General features: G+C 36.8%; 1 long non-coding RNA gene across 1 annotated transcript in view; it reads right to left on the bottom strand.

Annotated features, from left to right (window-relative positions):
• Positions 1 to 380: 380 nt before the first annotated feature.
• LOC122424919 overlaps positions 381 to 16,625 on the bottom strand; it is a 526,871-nt gene continuing 510,626 nt past the window's right edge. The window contains exons 3-4 of the long non-coding RNA XR_006264615.1: positions 13,700 to 13,751; positions 381 to 548 (exon numbers count right to left, since the gene is read on the bottom strand). This is a non-coding gene — a long non-coding RNA (uncharacterized LOC122424919). The remainder of the gene's footprint in view (positions 549 to 13,699; positions 13,752 to 16,625) is intronic.

Below are 16,625 nucleotides of genomic sequence, written 5' to 3'. Positions count from 1 at the left end.
CCAGAATCTTGAGTACCTTGTACCCATGGCAAGTTTAAGCTGCTATTAGGACTCAATGTTTATGACACATTCTGACTTGTCAACTCATTCGGAAAGAGCCATCATGTTATTGTTCTTTCCTCCCTCTCTGCACAGGTGTCATCTTTCTTCTCATACCCATCCTCATTCTCGCCCCCAAATTCCTCCTCACTGCTAAGTTAGACAAGATGAGTTATAGCTTTGTCTCATTCCTACTTTTTCTAGCCCTGTCCTCAGGGATAGCTTCTTTGAACCAAAGTAGTCACAAGCTAAATACTGATATGTATTTGTCAGGGATTTCCAGAGAAACAGAACCAGTAGGATGTGTATATTTATAGAAAGGAACTGGCTACAAAGAACCGGCTCAGGTAATTATGGAGGCTGAGACACCCAGCGATCTGTGATTGGCAAGCTGGAGACCCCAGATTCTGCGTCCAAAGGCCTGAGGACTGGGAGAGCCAATGGAAGTTCAAGTCCAGAAGCCAGCAGCAGGCTCAAGCTCCAAGAAGACCAGTTGCTTCAGGATGAGTCTGCAATCAGGGAAAGACAGATGTTTCAGCTCAAGGCAGGTCAGCTCAAGGAGGAATTCTCTCTTACTTTTGCGAGGTCAACGTTTTTTTTTCCCATTCAGGCTTTCAACTGATTTAACAAGAGCCACTCATATTAAGGCAAGCAATCCACTTTATTCAGTGTCTCTGATTTAAATGTTAGTTTCATCCAAAATGCCCTCACAGGTATACTAATAATGATGTTTGACCAAATATCTGGACACTCTGTGATTCAGTCAAGTTGACATGTAAAGTGAATGGCCACTAAGATCTTTCTCTTGGAGAGAATTTCTGCAGACAGCTCTTACATTTATGTTTTCTTGTCACTCTCCTTAAATTATTTCAGCACTACTTGGTTCCCCATTACCAACTGCTTTTCACTAGTTCATTCTCCTTATAACCGGCAGACTAAATTTTCTTTAAAAGCTAATCAGGGACTTCCCTAGTGGTACAGGGCTTAGATTCTGCGTTCCAAATGTAGGCTGCACATGAGGAGTTCCCAGGTCAGGGCACTGGATCCTGAATGCCACAACTAAGAGTTTGTATGCTGCAACTAAAGGTCCCACACGCTGCAACTAAGACTGCAGGTGCAGCCAAATAAAGAAAATTAATCTAAAAAAAAGCTTACCAAGTCCCACCTCTTTCTTGCCTACTTCAACCTACTCCTTGCAATAAAAAATTTCAAAATTCTTAGTTTGACACTCAAATCCATCCCCAAATTAGCCCACTATACTTTTTAAAAAACTATGTGTTCCATTAATCCTGCCCTCTTGCCATATTGAATCTATTATATTCTTCCTTAATAGCCCTTCTGGTACTTTACTTTCAGTCATCTTTCCATTCACTTATATTACTCTTTTCCTCTTGCTCACCCACACATTTGTCCTAAACTACTTAGGCCCTATTCGCTGTGCATGTAAAACATGACATGTTCTCCATATCATAATATCACTTTTAATTTTTAGTCCATTTGTTTATGGCTCCCTACCACTAGCTCAACATTTCCCAAAATATGTACCTGGCAATTGTACACCCTGAAAAAGTCACTTTTAAAGGATTTCCTATTTAAAATTGCAAAATGTATATTATATTCCCTTGTAAGAATTTTGTAATATATATGCTACAAATTCTAAGAAGTTATTCAGGAAAGAAGACTTTAACTTAGTCTGATTTAATATTTGATTGCTTTATCCTAGTGTGATTTATTTTGCATTTATACTGGCTGGGGTTTTATCAAGCTTTTTGGATCTATGCAATAAATTTTTCACGTCATTTGGAAAAAATCTCAACATTTCTTCAAATTGTTTTCTGCCCTAATCTCTGTTTTCCTTTCAGGACTTTGGCATATTCTCATATTTCACTGATGCTATCTACATGTATTTAATTTTTTCAGTCTCTCCCCACCCATAGTTTCAGTTTGAATATTTTCTACTGACCGATCTTTCTTTCTTTCTTCTGTGGTTTTAATTTGCTACCAAGCCTCTTCTATGAACTTTAATAATAAGAGACATTCTAGGTTTTTGGTGCTAGAATTTTCATTTGGTTCTCTAGAAAGTTTCCACTTTCTTGTCAGAAATATCCTCATTATATCCACCTTTCAAAAATCATTGCATGTATTTACAAGACTTATTTAAAATCTTTGCTAGTTTCAATAACTGGGTCATCCATTGACCTACTTCTATTGACTATGTTTTCCTTTGAGTATATATCACATTTTCTTACTTTTCATATCTCATAATTTAAATTTTCTTACCTGAATGTATAAAATACAGGGTCTGAAAGATGAAAAGTATTGAGAACAAAGTTGTGGTTGTTCTCCTTCCCTCCTTACAGAGACTGAAAGTGGAATGTTCCATTCTCCTAACCAAGTGTGAAGATTCAAGAGATTTGCTTGCAGAAATGGCACGTGTCTTCAAGAAGGAAGACTGGGAGTCCACTCCCTGGTTAGACATAAGCTTGTACATGACCTTTGTAGATGTGTCCCTCTGCCTTTTTAAGTGTGAGAAGATGAACGGGAAAAAGACAACAGAGTGAAGAGAGGACAGCAGGGAACCAACGTATACTGCTACATGCAATGCAATAAGAACATGTGTTTCGTGGGGCCAGGTGGGACAAACCAGGCTTATACTGTCTTGTCATGGCATCCTTCCCAACCCCCAGGATTACTTGCCAAGAGACTGGGGGTAGGGACTTAGGGTAGAAATTGGGATGGGTTGAGACTGAGGCATCAAAAGAGCTTAGGCCACACTGGGGAACTCTCAGTGAGAGAACTCCTACCAGGCTTTCTAGAGAACTTGTACATAGGTACCACTGATCCTTAAAGGATAGGAAAGGAAACCAGGATAGGACACAGTGGAAAGCAATGACTATACCACTTCATGACTGGAGTACCCCATCAGAGTTATGAATACTTAATAAACGAGCTGTATTTAATTTTCTGTCTCCTATGATGAGCCAGGGCTCTCTGTCTTGCCTGCTGCCTAGTTCAGTACCTTGCACAGAATGGGTGCTCGGTGTTTCAAAAATATATCTTAAATAATGAACAAATTAAGTGGAGTGTTCCCACTTCTCCCTATACTCTCTCTTTGCTTTATTTTTATCCTAGCACATATCATATCTGATATATTATGTTTATTTATGCACTTGGAAACTGCTTATCTTACCCACAGAATGTAAGCTCTATGAAGATGAACTGTTCACTTCACTATGAAATGAACTGTTTTGTTCACTGTGTGTCCACAGGCCCTAGAAAAGTGAATCACATCTAGTTTTTGCTCAATAGATTTTTTTTTTTGAATGACTAGTTTGCTGTATGCCCCATTTAGAACACAGATAATGGGGTAGGATAGCTAAAGAGACACTGTCATGGCAAACATGTTATGTATATTTTGGTAGCATAGATAAAGTCAAGGCAGGAGAGAATTTTTATGCTAAAATAGATTTTGAAAATCAACTGTAAAGCTATGACAAAGGACCTTGCTATATTTAAAAAATTCCCTAAGTTTCAACATGCATCTTTCAATGGTCACTTTTGTTTAATCTTTTAAAAACTGTAACATTTTAATACTATATAAAGTATAGTATGCCAAGGATAACGAAACAATTTCTGATTGATAGGATTATAAGCTAACAGGATAGCTGAAGAATAAATATTTTAAAAACCAGTTGAAAAGACATGTGAATACTGGATAACATGAAACTTTATATAGAAATTACTGCATATACTTAAGCAGATATAATGAATATTAGGTTTGGAGAGAAAACTTGAAAAAAAAGGTATAAATGCAAAATGAAATAATCATACTGAAACTAGAGAACTGTTTGAATCTAATAATGTACTTGTGATCCATATTTTGCTTAGTATATTTCTTGATTATAGCCCTTTCTCTACCTTACTAGTAGAAAGGGTACCAAACCATAAGCCAGGTGAGTGAGGAATCATGGGTCCCAAGCTAAGTCAGTAGTTTGAGACTGTCAGTATGATATAGTTATAAAGTATTTGTAAATTGAGTTTTGGCTGACCTCTGTCAGGGTCACTGTCAGGCATATCATGGACAATGAACCTAGTCTATGAATGTCTGTCTACTAGAGAGGTAAAAGACAGGCATTAGGCTTTTGCTTTGTAAGTTTGGCCTTTATGTAACAAATATCTCCTCTATAAGCAATCTACAGTGTGGTAAACCCATGAGCTGGCTCTTTGCTTCCCTTTAGCATCATCTGATTAAACTTCAACCATCCCTGATGGTCAAAAGGTAAGATCAAGGTAAAAGCACCAGTTCTAACACTGTGTTTCTTTTAGTCAAAGATAGTGGGTGAGTAGAGGAAACATCTTTAAGATTTCACTTGACATTCCTTAGCTGATTAGTGATAAGCCTTAAGCCAACGCTGGGATTTCAGGAACACCTATATTAATAACCACACTTTCTAAAAACATGCACTCTGACGTCAGGAAGGTGTTGTTTCACCACGCAGGAAATTAACCAGAAAAAGAATCTGCAAGTGAAAATTTCTACAGTAATAGATTTTGATGAATATTTTTTCCAAATGTTCTGCTGATGCCTGACAACGTAATGAATTATGCCAGATTATATCAATCATGTCATGTCACTTAGAAAACAACCAACCCTCAAACCTCAATGTGTCTGGTAAAGATGGAGTTGTAATGGGCCACAGTTAGGAGGAATCCATTTTTAGAAAGAAAAATTACACTGTAAATACTTAATATGTAGTACCCAATTACCAAATTAAGAAAGGCTTTAAAATTTCTCTGAAAAGCAGACAAAGTTTCACAGTAAATTTTTTAAAATGAGATACATATTACGGAAAAAAGGATCATCCAGACATAAATATTTTAAATCATATATACTACCAATTCACAAATTCAGATTGATTGGGACCATTCTCAAAGGATGGTTCAATTCTCTCCAACTTGAACACAATTCTTAGCTTTCCAACCAAGTGGGGCCTGCAGGAACAGTTCTATGTAGAAGACAAAGGTCACCAAAGAACGATCACTTGTAGTAGGATACAGGTGAGGATGGGGAAGATGAAATTTTCCTGAAAGGTTCTTTACTATATCATCTGCAAAATTCCCAGGGAAGGTCTGTGTGTGTTTGACTCACTTAAGTAGTATTTCTGTAGGATGTCAATGCTTTCAGAATCAAGAAGTGTTTCCTTCTAAGTCCTCACCTCAATTGTTATTAAACTATATATCCTGTTGTCATGTTCCTTATAGAAAAAGAATAGCATCTACTACATTATATACTTTTGAGTTACAAAAATTACATCTTTTTTTCTTTCTCTAAAACTATTATTTTCAAATTGCTTTATCCCAAGATATCTGTCTTTGAATAAAGTGTTAATATAAAGTAGAGCAAAACTACTCAAGTTGAAGGGGTATGGGTGGCCCTCAAATTCTTCATACAGGAAATATTCAATTGACCTAGTCAAGTCTACAAGGAACATGTAAAATGCAGTATAACAACTACTGTTTCACCTACCTTTGCATACTCAGAACCCATTCCTAACATTATTAATTTTTGTTATTCTTTTCTGTCCCCACTACATTTTTATAAAGCTGAAAAATCTTGAAAATATCATGCTGAAATTCTGGTGCAAGAAAATGAAATCCACGGATGAACAATCTGGTTAAGTTTAACATGACTGGTCTCTTCTTTATATTACAAGTATATTTCATAATACCATTGGAGACATAAATCTCTCCATTAGTATTTCTTTGTTTCCAAAATATATGATTAGGTGAAAACTTTTGGAAGTTTATGAAACATTAAAAAAAACACTCTTCAAACTCTAAGCTGATATATCAAATTCTTGGATTTAATATATGCATTCCAACCATCCTAAACCATGCAGGAGCGAGTATAAAAAAGAGAAAAGCTACCTATGGGGTTTTAATCTGATACACAAAGAAAGTAGTCTGCACATGGAGGGGAGCATTGTAGAGTGGGGTCCAATGTGAGATCTGTAGTCAGTCTGCCTAGAGTCCCAGCTCTCACACACTTGGTAAACTATTTTACTTCCAAAAGCCTATTTTTTTAAATCTGTAAAATGAGACTATCAATAGTGTCTACCAGTTGGAGTTGTGAGAAGATGACATGGCACACGTAAGACATTCAACATGGAGACCTCACTCTCAGCAAATACTCACATACCATCTATATTACGTGCTTGGTTTGATAAAACAATTGTCTATTGTAATTTTTGCATGCCACTTTACATTTTTTAAAGATTGAATAATACTATGAAATATTTCTTCTAACCTTTCTGAACGTGAAAATATCAGTCTTAACTATAGCCTTGTATGACAGGGTCCAGTACTCTACCAAGGATGGTTAATATTCTCATTTACAATTTGTAGCAAAACAGGCAGAGAGGCAACTCAGTGTGATTGCAAGCCATAGTTAGAAAATGTCTGATTCTTCATACCTCTCCTTTTAACTACTAGAAAATGTTTACTCTGCGAAAGGGTTCTCCCTGTTATTGGATCTCTTGCAGCTTTGACCTTTGGGCATTGGCCAGTATATATTTGGATCTTCTTCAAATGACTGGCATAAGTTTTTGGTTGAAGCGAAGTTGGAGAGACAGAAACCCTTCACGGTGAATTGTGGCCTGGGGCACTTGTAAAACTTCTCAAACAGCCTTACAAACAACTTACCACCTGTTCTCATTTGCCTGCTTCATAGAAACCGGTGGTATGCTGGGTGGGTGGGGGTGGCTGGGGAAGGCTGATTTACACAGAGCTCCTTCCCCTACCCAGGCTCTGCAGCGTGTGAGAGCAAGTCACATGGGAGGGATGGAGACCACTGCTTGGATGACGGCTGACCATCGTCAAGGAAACTGCTCCCTTGGCAACTGTGGTCAGTACATCTGTCTAGTTGCATTTCTAAGACTCACATAGCCACTACCATGGAAAATATGTTTTAAAACCCAAACACATATGAAAAAAGCAAAAAATAATGGAGCTGATAGGGAATTCTTTGCTTTTATGGCAAATAGTTTGGACGGAGTGACCGTGGTACTCAGCAGAACACATTTAGGAGTGTTAACTCATAAATGGAAAACGAAATGTCCCCAGTCTAAGCTCACCCATAAAACAAAACAAATCTAAACCAGGTAATCATTGGGTTTATTATTCACAACACACATGGGTTTAAGATGTCACAAAAGTGTTTGTAGGGAGCTTATTTGAAACACTGAGTGCTCCCAAGTACAGTTAAACTGAAGTTTATATAACACTGTCTTAAAGAGAGAGATGGGCAAGAGAGAGGGAGACAAAGTAAAAAACTCTTTTGGAGAGAGCACTGAATGTTAAGACCAGCAAAAATTAAGAAAATCAATTCTGAAGTATAAATATAAGATGGTAAGAAATATGACTTCATTTAAAAACACTTGATTTATTCACAGAACTTCAGGAATACAACAATGCAATATGCGAAGAATGCTTACAAAGAATTTCCACTGGCTTTGAGAGTTTAGAGGGAGTGAGATTCTGAACCTAAAAATCTAAAATAGAGGCTCCTTATAAAAAGTAAAAATAGAGTTACCGTATGATCCAACAATCCCACTCCTGGGCATATATTTGGAGAAAACCCTAGTTCAAAAAGATGCATGCACCCCAACGTTCATTGCAACACTATTTACAATAGACAAGACATGGAAGCAACCTAAACGCCCACTGACCAATGAATGGGTAAAGAAGATGTGGTACATATATACAATGGAATACTATTCAGCCATAAAAAACAACAAAATAATGCCATTTGCAGCAACATGTATGGACCTAGAAATGGACACACTGAGTGAAATAAGTCAGACAGAGAAAGACAAATATTATGTAACACTGCTTATATGAGAAATCTAAAAAAAATGGGTACAAATGAAATTATCTACAAAACAGAAATAAAGTTACACCTGGGCTTCCCAGGTGGTGCTAGTGGTAAAGAACACGCCTGACAATGCAGGAGACATAAGAGACACAGGTTTGATCACTGGGTTGGGAAGATCCCCTGGAGGAGGGCACAGCAACCCACTCCAGTATTCTTGCTTGGAGAATCCCATGGACAGAGAAGCCTGGTGGGCTACAGTCCATGGGGTCGCAAAGAATGAGACATGACTGAAGTGATTTAGCACGCATAGCACACACATGGTTACCAAGGGGTAAGGGAGCAAGCGATAAATTGGGAGCTTGGGACTGGCATATACATACTACTATATATAAAACAGAAACTAAGAAGGACCTACTATACAGCAAAGGGAACTATACAACTCTAGCCAATACTCTGCAAAGGCCTATATGGAAAAAGAAGCTAAAAAAGAGGGGGTGTATGTGTGTGTATAACTGATGCACTTTTCTGTACCCCTGAAAATGACACAACATTGTAAATCAACTATCCTTCATAAAATTTTTTAAAAAAATATATAAATCTGAGGGGGGAAGAAAGACAATTTAAAAAAACATTTGAGTAAGAATAGAAACAAAGATTTTAAAACAAATTATCTATATAAATTTTGCAGAAAGTTTACTGTTCCTATGAGAATAATTTTTAATAATTGTGAATTTTAACAATGAATTATATAATAACTGCATTATAATATTGTGAATTATAATTAACAGTGAATAAGAGCTTTATCAAAAACTTAATCTGAAGAGTTTATGCCATGAAGGATGGGTATAAATTCAATAGGAGTGTCCTTTACAGTTAAACATCTATATTAACAAAAAAGCTAAAGAAAGAAAGATGTATGTAATGTTAGTTATATTTTATATTCTGAAAATATCAGACAATATTAGGTCTGAGGTTGAGATAAGCTGTTGGGTTGTGCTTTCACATGTACATTAAAAAGTAAATAGTACTTAACAAATTCTCTATTTTTTTTTAATAGCTTACAGCACCCAGTGTTCCCAGGCAGTCTCCTATTTAAGTACTAACCAGGCCTGATCCTGCTTAACTTCTGAGATCAGATGAGATCAAGCACATTCAGAGTGCTACGGCAGGACCACAGACAGAAATTAACAAATTCTTGATGTACTTTTCCCCATCTTAATGGGAAGCATTTTAACATATTGTTGACCAAGCAGTTGATCATGACAGAGTTATCACCAACCTGTACTTGCTCATGAAAATTCTTCGCACGAGAGAGTGTCAGAGAGTGGAAGAAAGTTTTGGGGAATAACAATGGAACATTCTTTAAGGGATGCTAATGTTCATGGTGGCACAGGAGATAGGAGTATAAGGAAAAATACAAACATCAACAACTGCGTAAAACACAAATTCAGAAGAGTTGGACTATAAATGTGCAGAAATTTTAGAAAGACTTCAATTTATTTTACTTATGTTTTACTTTTTCTGTTTGCACAAGTGTGAAATATGATAAAAAATGTGTCTAAGTCTAAAACTGTTCTTTTGGTAAGTACAGAATAAAAATTCTAGGTGATAAGAAAGCATCACATTATAGTTTAAGAAGCACTGTGCTTCTGCTTTTTCTTTCTTAGTGGTAAATTAAAAAATGGTGCATCTTATAATTGACAGTAGCTTAGATTCATAAAGTATGGGACTAAGTTTGGACCACACCCTTCACTGTCTCCAAAATGAAACAAAGAAAGTGTGAGAGAAACTGAGATGAAAATACTGACCAAGAAGGATACTACCCACCTCTCTCCTCCCCATTAAATGGAAAAAAGCAAAGATAGTAAGATGTATTCAGTGAATTGTTGATTAATAAAGACAAAAGTATAAAGTTGGTGAGCATTTTCTCTATGGCAAAGTGTGTCATGATTAAACAAATAATTAAATTGATTTCATAGATGATTTTGGTGTTTAATCTTAGTCTGTCTCTGTCACTTAATCTGAAATCCAATTTCACGTCTGCTTTGTACATCAAAGAGCAACACAGGTCCACGCTACATTTTTTCTCAAAGGAAAAAGTTCAGTTAAAAGGGAAAAACTTTCCCAAATAGTAAGGTTGAAGCGGATGCATTTGGTAGAGTATCACTACATTTGGCAGTTCTATAGAGCAAGTTGATTTTCTCCCAGATAAATTATTCTTCAAGAATATCTTCAATGTCAAGCCTAAAATGTTGTCTTTACAATACTGCCAGTCAATTATTGTACACGTTCTCTTTCAACTGATTTATCTATCAGGGTCTTTGTGTCTCTGTTGATTAAAAGTCAACTCTGCATACATTTCATTTTCCTGATCTATTTGACAGAATCAGAGGGAAACAGTGGAGGAGAGGATCCTGCTTCCATAGTTACATCACTCTGTTTGAGATTCCACTGAAATTCAGCAATAAATAATACCAACTCCAGCTTTATAATGTAACTTCCATTTTGTGAAAAGCTATTTTCATTTTGGCACATTAACTAGTACAATATGAAAATGAAAAATCCTAAAGTGAATATAAAAATCTGTATACCCTCCAGCTGATTCTTCAAAGTTCATTTTCAAAATGTACTTGTTTGGAGAGTCTCTGCAGTAGGAAAACTGTATTTACCAAACCATGTAGCACATTCCTAGACAGACACAATACCACTAAATCAGTCCATTTAATGTTGGCACTTGCTTTCCTTGAGTTTGATTTTGAGCACTGTTCTCCTTTTCTCACTGATAATGTAATTTTTGGTGTATCCAGGAACTGCTGGCAAATTTCAATTATACCTAGTTGTAGCAGGAACAAAACCATGTGTGGCACAAAGAAGGCCACATTTCCCAGCCTCCCTGCAATCCAGTGGGATCAGGTGATCCTATTCTGGCTAATAGAATGTGGAGAGAACAGATACATCCACTTGAAAGCCTCATCTTTCTGTTTCTTTGCTTGTTGGATGACAGATACCAAAAATCTGGGAGGACTCTTGAGATTTCATGACAAGATGAAAAGTAAGAGGAGGTAGCCTGGGTTCATGTGTGCCTCTGGGGAGCAGAGCAATCTGTCATTCCCAATTCACATTTGACTATGCCAAGAGTAAAATATCAACCCCCATATGGCAAATTGCTGAAATGCTGGGCCTGTTTGTTACAGCAGCTAGGGTTACTTAACCTGACTAGAAAAAAATAATCTTATAGAGAAGTCCCCAACTATATCCTTTAGTAGCTCCACTAGGTATTTTATAATATAGATAGATGGCCTATAATATAGGCCTTTATAACATAGGAAACCATAGTCTAACTGCTCAATATAACTTCTGGACGTTCACCCCTTTGCTTCAGAAATATTTGGGGCTACCTGTATTTCAAGCTTTGGGATAAGTTCAGGGCATGTAATAATAAGCTAAATAGACCTGGTGCTTTTCTTCACAAAAGTTATAGATCAGGAGGTAGATTCCAGGCAATGGATCATACATATAAATGCACAATAACAACCATGATCATTTCTATTACATGAGTATCATGATCTTATCAGACATAAAGATAGAGGCATTTGCCTTAATTAAGGATGTGCCCATGAAGAAGGATTCTATGTTGGGGGACAGATATGCAATTACTACATAGAATTTAGATAGCATGAAATAACATGAAAGCCAGATTACGTTGGGGCTGGAGAATAAAAGGGCATTAGTAAAGATAAGTCTGGATGAGAACGCAGGGCCAAATCACACAAGAGTAAGTATTGATATTTTCCTCTTGCTCAGACACTAAATGCTTTTGTTTTCCTTTGAAAAAGACTGCCCTGGCTACAGTGTAGAAGAATGGATTGAACATGAACATATGCCTATATTTACATGAAGAAAGTATGTAACAACACGAACATTACCTATCACGATACAGATACCCCAGAAATAAAAAGAAATATAAAAACAGCTCAGTACTGGACATGTCTTTGAGATTGGATGGTTGATTTGGTAAATTTTAGTTACTTTAAAATTTTTGCTCGCCCCCCCTCCCCCAACCCCTTTAATGCAATTACAGATCACCTAGTAGTTCAATCTGGTAAGTTTGAGACAGGAGACACATGCCTTAGGCCACTGAGAACATCCAAAACAAACTAAATTGCAGCAAAATATGAGGCTAGTTTGACAATTCTCTCCTCAGTTATTCTAGGACCCATTGCCTTTGGGAAACCTACCAGTCAGAGACGGACTCCCTATAAGAGGCATTTGGATCCCCCGATTCTCATTACTGGAACAACATTACTACATTTTAGTTTCTCCACAGAATTTATGAAAATTTGTACTCCAAAGAGAAAGGAGAAAGATGTCGTCAGCCTCCCTGATCTACACAGATCTCTAGCATGGATGCCATCTTTCTTAGACTATCTCCCAAATCCTGAAAGAATTCTATGTTGATGGCTTCAAGGTTTACCCTGATTTTTTTTTTTTCCCTCTCTGTATATAAAAGCCACTGGTATACAGGCTTACAATTAAATAATCATCTTGAGATATTCCCGGTCAAGATTCTGGGCCTCAATCTGATTTCTTGCCTTTGTGATTCAGGCGGGGGGGGGGGCCTGGCAATCACACCTTTCCAAACACATAAACAACAGAGCAGGTTCACACTGGCCCTCTCTCCCCCACGCATGAGAAAAAGACGTGGGAGCCCAGCTCTTTGTGGCTTTTCATTTTTAGATCCATTACACCTTTCTAGAAGCAGTATCTACAGAGAATGCTAAATAGGCACCCCCTACATCGAGATGCATCTAAAAGATGTTGCTTCCCTGTAAAAAGAATGATTACTTCCAAGTAGCTATTTTCTAAGGTACAATTGTAGACCTTCAAAGTCAGTTTGTTAATTTGGTGATATTAACTTTTGAGTCACTTGACTAGTCAGTTTAGGAAGCAACAATTCTCTTAAAACTCTTATAATTACATTTGGACAAGTTTGCGCGTAGGACCACAAGTCCACCAGCTTATTATAACCATGGCGCATTTCACACACCATCTTCATTATCTTGTGCTAAAGAAGAGAACGCACACTCTTCTGTGGGTAATTTTAGATCGGCCACTGACACACTCCACAGTGTTTATAAAGAAAACAAAACTTGGATGTTGGCCCTTTTAATTATAACTGGCAGAACTGCTACACCCAAAAATCACATAATCTCTTCACCATATTATATCTTTGAAGACATCTGCTTACAAAGCAGTAACAAGGAACTCGGAATCTAAAAACAAACTTTGTACTAGATTGATTGGTTTGGCGAGCCATGCTTCTAAAGTACTGGCGGATTCTGAAAGATGTCTTCCTGAACTTCAAAAAAAGCTTAAAATATGCTACCACGGAGCTACATCAAATTGTCCTTGGTCTGGACTGGCAGATTAGAGCCCATTATTAGGGTGCCTATTATTGCTAAGGAAAGTCAACTGGCTCAATGGAAGATGCCATAAATTTCACCAGTCATTTCTACTGGTTCACAGTTTTCAAATAAATGTCTAGCTAATGAAACATTTTGATAAGTTCGGGGCACTATTTCACCTGAGAAATCACCACCCTCAAGGTGCTGTTTTCTAGGTGTTTTAAATAATATTTTGAGGACGATTGAGAACACTAGACACTCCACCAAAGCTGATCTATGACATCATCTCAACTATCCATCAAACATGTACTTCTCTTCTCATGAATTTGGACATGATCTGAGCTCATCTTTGAGTTATTACTCTGTGATCCTAGTCACTTACCTTGGGGCAGATGTTATAGCTTGCAGAGTTTCTAAGCTCATGGTACTTTAATCTGAAAGATAAAAATGGAACAAGTACTTATTAGTTAAACTGTGCTCTGCAGATGGGTAAGAATCTTTCTTTTTTTAGGTGAACTGTAGACATATATTTGAATCAAGAGGGGGAAAAAAAAAATCCAAGCCCAATGCAAAAGCCTGAATTTGTTGCCAAAATAAAATTGCCTACATTTTATGTAGTCATCTAATTCATAAGGTCCCACCCTCCTTCCACAACTCCAGCCAAAGAGTCTGATTTTCCTTCCCTCACAGTATTTTCTGGAACCCAGGACTAGTTGTTAAGCCCTAATGTGACTTAAGATGCCTGCTGGAAAAGTGAAAGCAGTCTCATTGTGCTACACGAGTTCAACCAAAATGATTCATGTTGAGGTTTGACAGAAAACAACAAAATTCTGTAAAGCAATTATCCTTCAATAAAAAAAAATAAATTAAAAAAAAAAAGACTAACGGATTTCAACATTTAGAATATCCAGTTGGACAAATATTTACTGCTCAGTGAGTACGTTTATTTTAAGAATCTTAATCCAAAATGACTTTGCGAGTGTTAATGCTGTGAACATTTGTCTATATTTCAGACAAACTGATCCCCCCGACCTCGGATGTTAAAAATTATAATTGTAAATAGGTACACTGCCTAAAAATTCTCAAATTGTGTATATATTTTTTAAACATCAATAGTGCTCAAAACACTTCAGAGATGTTGACATTTGTTGTCATTCTAACATAAATTTCATTAGTTGAAAGTGTGTTTTTTTTCTTCAAAATGTTTTTCTGAGAAGTGCAGAGTAACTGCTCTAAGTCCAGAGCACTGAACTATTAACTGTTAACAGGGGGTGGATTTTTAGGTTCCAGTATTTTAGTGCACACATGGATGTAAGTATTTTGCTCATACTTCTCTCTCTTGCAAATATGTAAGCCAAGAAAGTTAATAATTTTGATGTGAATCAAAAACTTCTGAAGGTCTTCATATATGAAGCACAGACTTGAGAAACATTATTAGAATTAGCAAACCACTAGGAGAACAGAAAGTGCGAAAGTTTAAAAAAAAAAAAGAATGATTACAGCACTAAGAATGATTTATTTTAATGGAGCTAGTTCAACATTTCCATTTGGGGTATGTATGGTACAGTTTCTCCAACATATTTTCTGTTTTCTTTTTTTGCTAGGTCAAGTCAGGAAGACTTTGGCTGAAGAAAATCAGAACAGACAAGAGATAACACAAGAGAAAAATAAAATGATCCCATGAGGTTGTCATTCTAGAACTTTCTGTCTGCCAGGGAGTGAGACTGTAATTTTGGGACTAGGTATATTTGGGTAAAGCCTTGGGTTCTCAGGACTTGCAGAGAACACAGACAGGGCCAAAGCAGCGGGGGCTTCTAATCAGAAGAGTTACACAGCATGTGCCGAATCTCACTTTCTTTACAGTGTCTAGCGTTGTGTCTGCAGAGAGACGTCCCAGTTATAACTTTTGGGTAGCTTTTATGCAAGTTTGCTTTGCAGGCTTGGTCTTTTAAGGTGTTTTCCCGGGCCAAGTAAAATCTTGACCCTCAAAAGAGGATACATACATATGTACCCACTGCAGATGAATTTGCCTCACAGGCTGCAAACATAAAATTCCTTACAGGCGCAGAGAATCTAGAAAACCTGTGACTTTAGCACGGCTCTCTCAAATGTGAAGGAAGCAAGCTCTCGGCTTCTTTTTCTTCTTGTAGGGAATGTAAATATGTACTTTCTGCAATGAGTAATGGTACAAATAAAATTATGTTTATTATCATTTTACTCATGCCATTTAATTATAGAGGGAGATGGGTAGTCAGGTAACAAAACAGTCATAAACAAGGGAAGGGCTCCTGTGTGCTTTTTAAATCAATGCTCTAAAACAATTGGGAAGAGAGTTAATAGAATGCCCAGTGAAAGACAGACTCCATAAACCTAAACGTTCACTTGGGGTTCGTCAAATAATGGACCGTTGGCCTATTTTTCAAGCCATTTTTCTGCAGTAACTTGACATTTGATAGGATTACCTCTGGATTTTGGTGTGAGTCTCTGCTGTGCCTGAGAAGATTGTCATCTTTTGATTTAAAGATAACAGCCGATCATGTGAAAAGGTTCTGTAGAGTCAGCCTGTGACTCATAACCAAATATCAAGAAAGATTTTGTCTACAGTTTGCTTTCTTACCTCACTGTTGTAACTGAAATGATCAAATGACTAGTTTCCATTATAAACATCGTCTATTTATAAAAAAAAAGTCTGACATTCTTCAGAGATGAAATATATGAGGATCATAAAACTCAGAGATGTTTCTTTCCCCCTGAAAACTCAAAGCATTGCTGATTATAATTTCAACTCCAAAGTTTCACCAAAAAAGATGAATCAATTTTGCTTAAGCCTAACATTGAACAATTAAAAGAAAAACCCAAACGGGTCAGACATAGATAAAACTGAATTATGAGGCAATGGAATTATACACAGGAGAACAAACAAAACACACCTAAAACACACCGGCAAGGCAACTGACCATTAAAAAATAGTTAATAAGTTCCCTAACATGCAAGTGCGAATTTTAAAATTAAGCCTCCCAATTGCCAATTTCAAAAAGTGTAATGAGTTTAGAGTGGCCTTTTTATTATGCATAGTTTTATGTCTTTGGATTTCAAAATCACCTAGCATGCATGTTCAACTTTGCTACAATTTCCGGGCTGTTTTCATTTCTATTTTAAAAAGGCTAAACAGTAAGATGTGCCTCTGCTTTGCATTCTAATTGCATGTAACTGATTTGCACAGCAGAACAAAAAACTCATTTTCAGATTAAGAATCGTGCACCAAGAAATAATTATTGTTCTACCAGAAAAAAAAAAATGTTTTCCCA

This window comes from Cervus canadensis, chromosome 22 (assembly GCF_019320065.1).
Source record: "Cervus canadensis isolate Bull #8, Minnesota chromosome 22, ASM1932006v1, whole genome shotgun sequence".
Taxonomy (NCBI): domain Eukaryota; kingdom Metazoa; phylum Chordata; class Mammalia; order Artiodactyla; family Cervidae; genus Cervus; species Cervus canadensis.
This window is presented reverse-complemented; position numbering and strand designations above follow the sequence as displayed.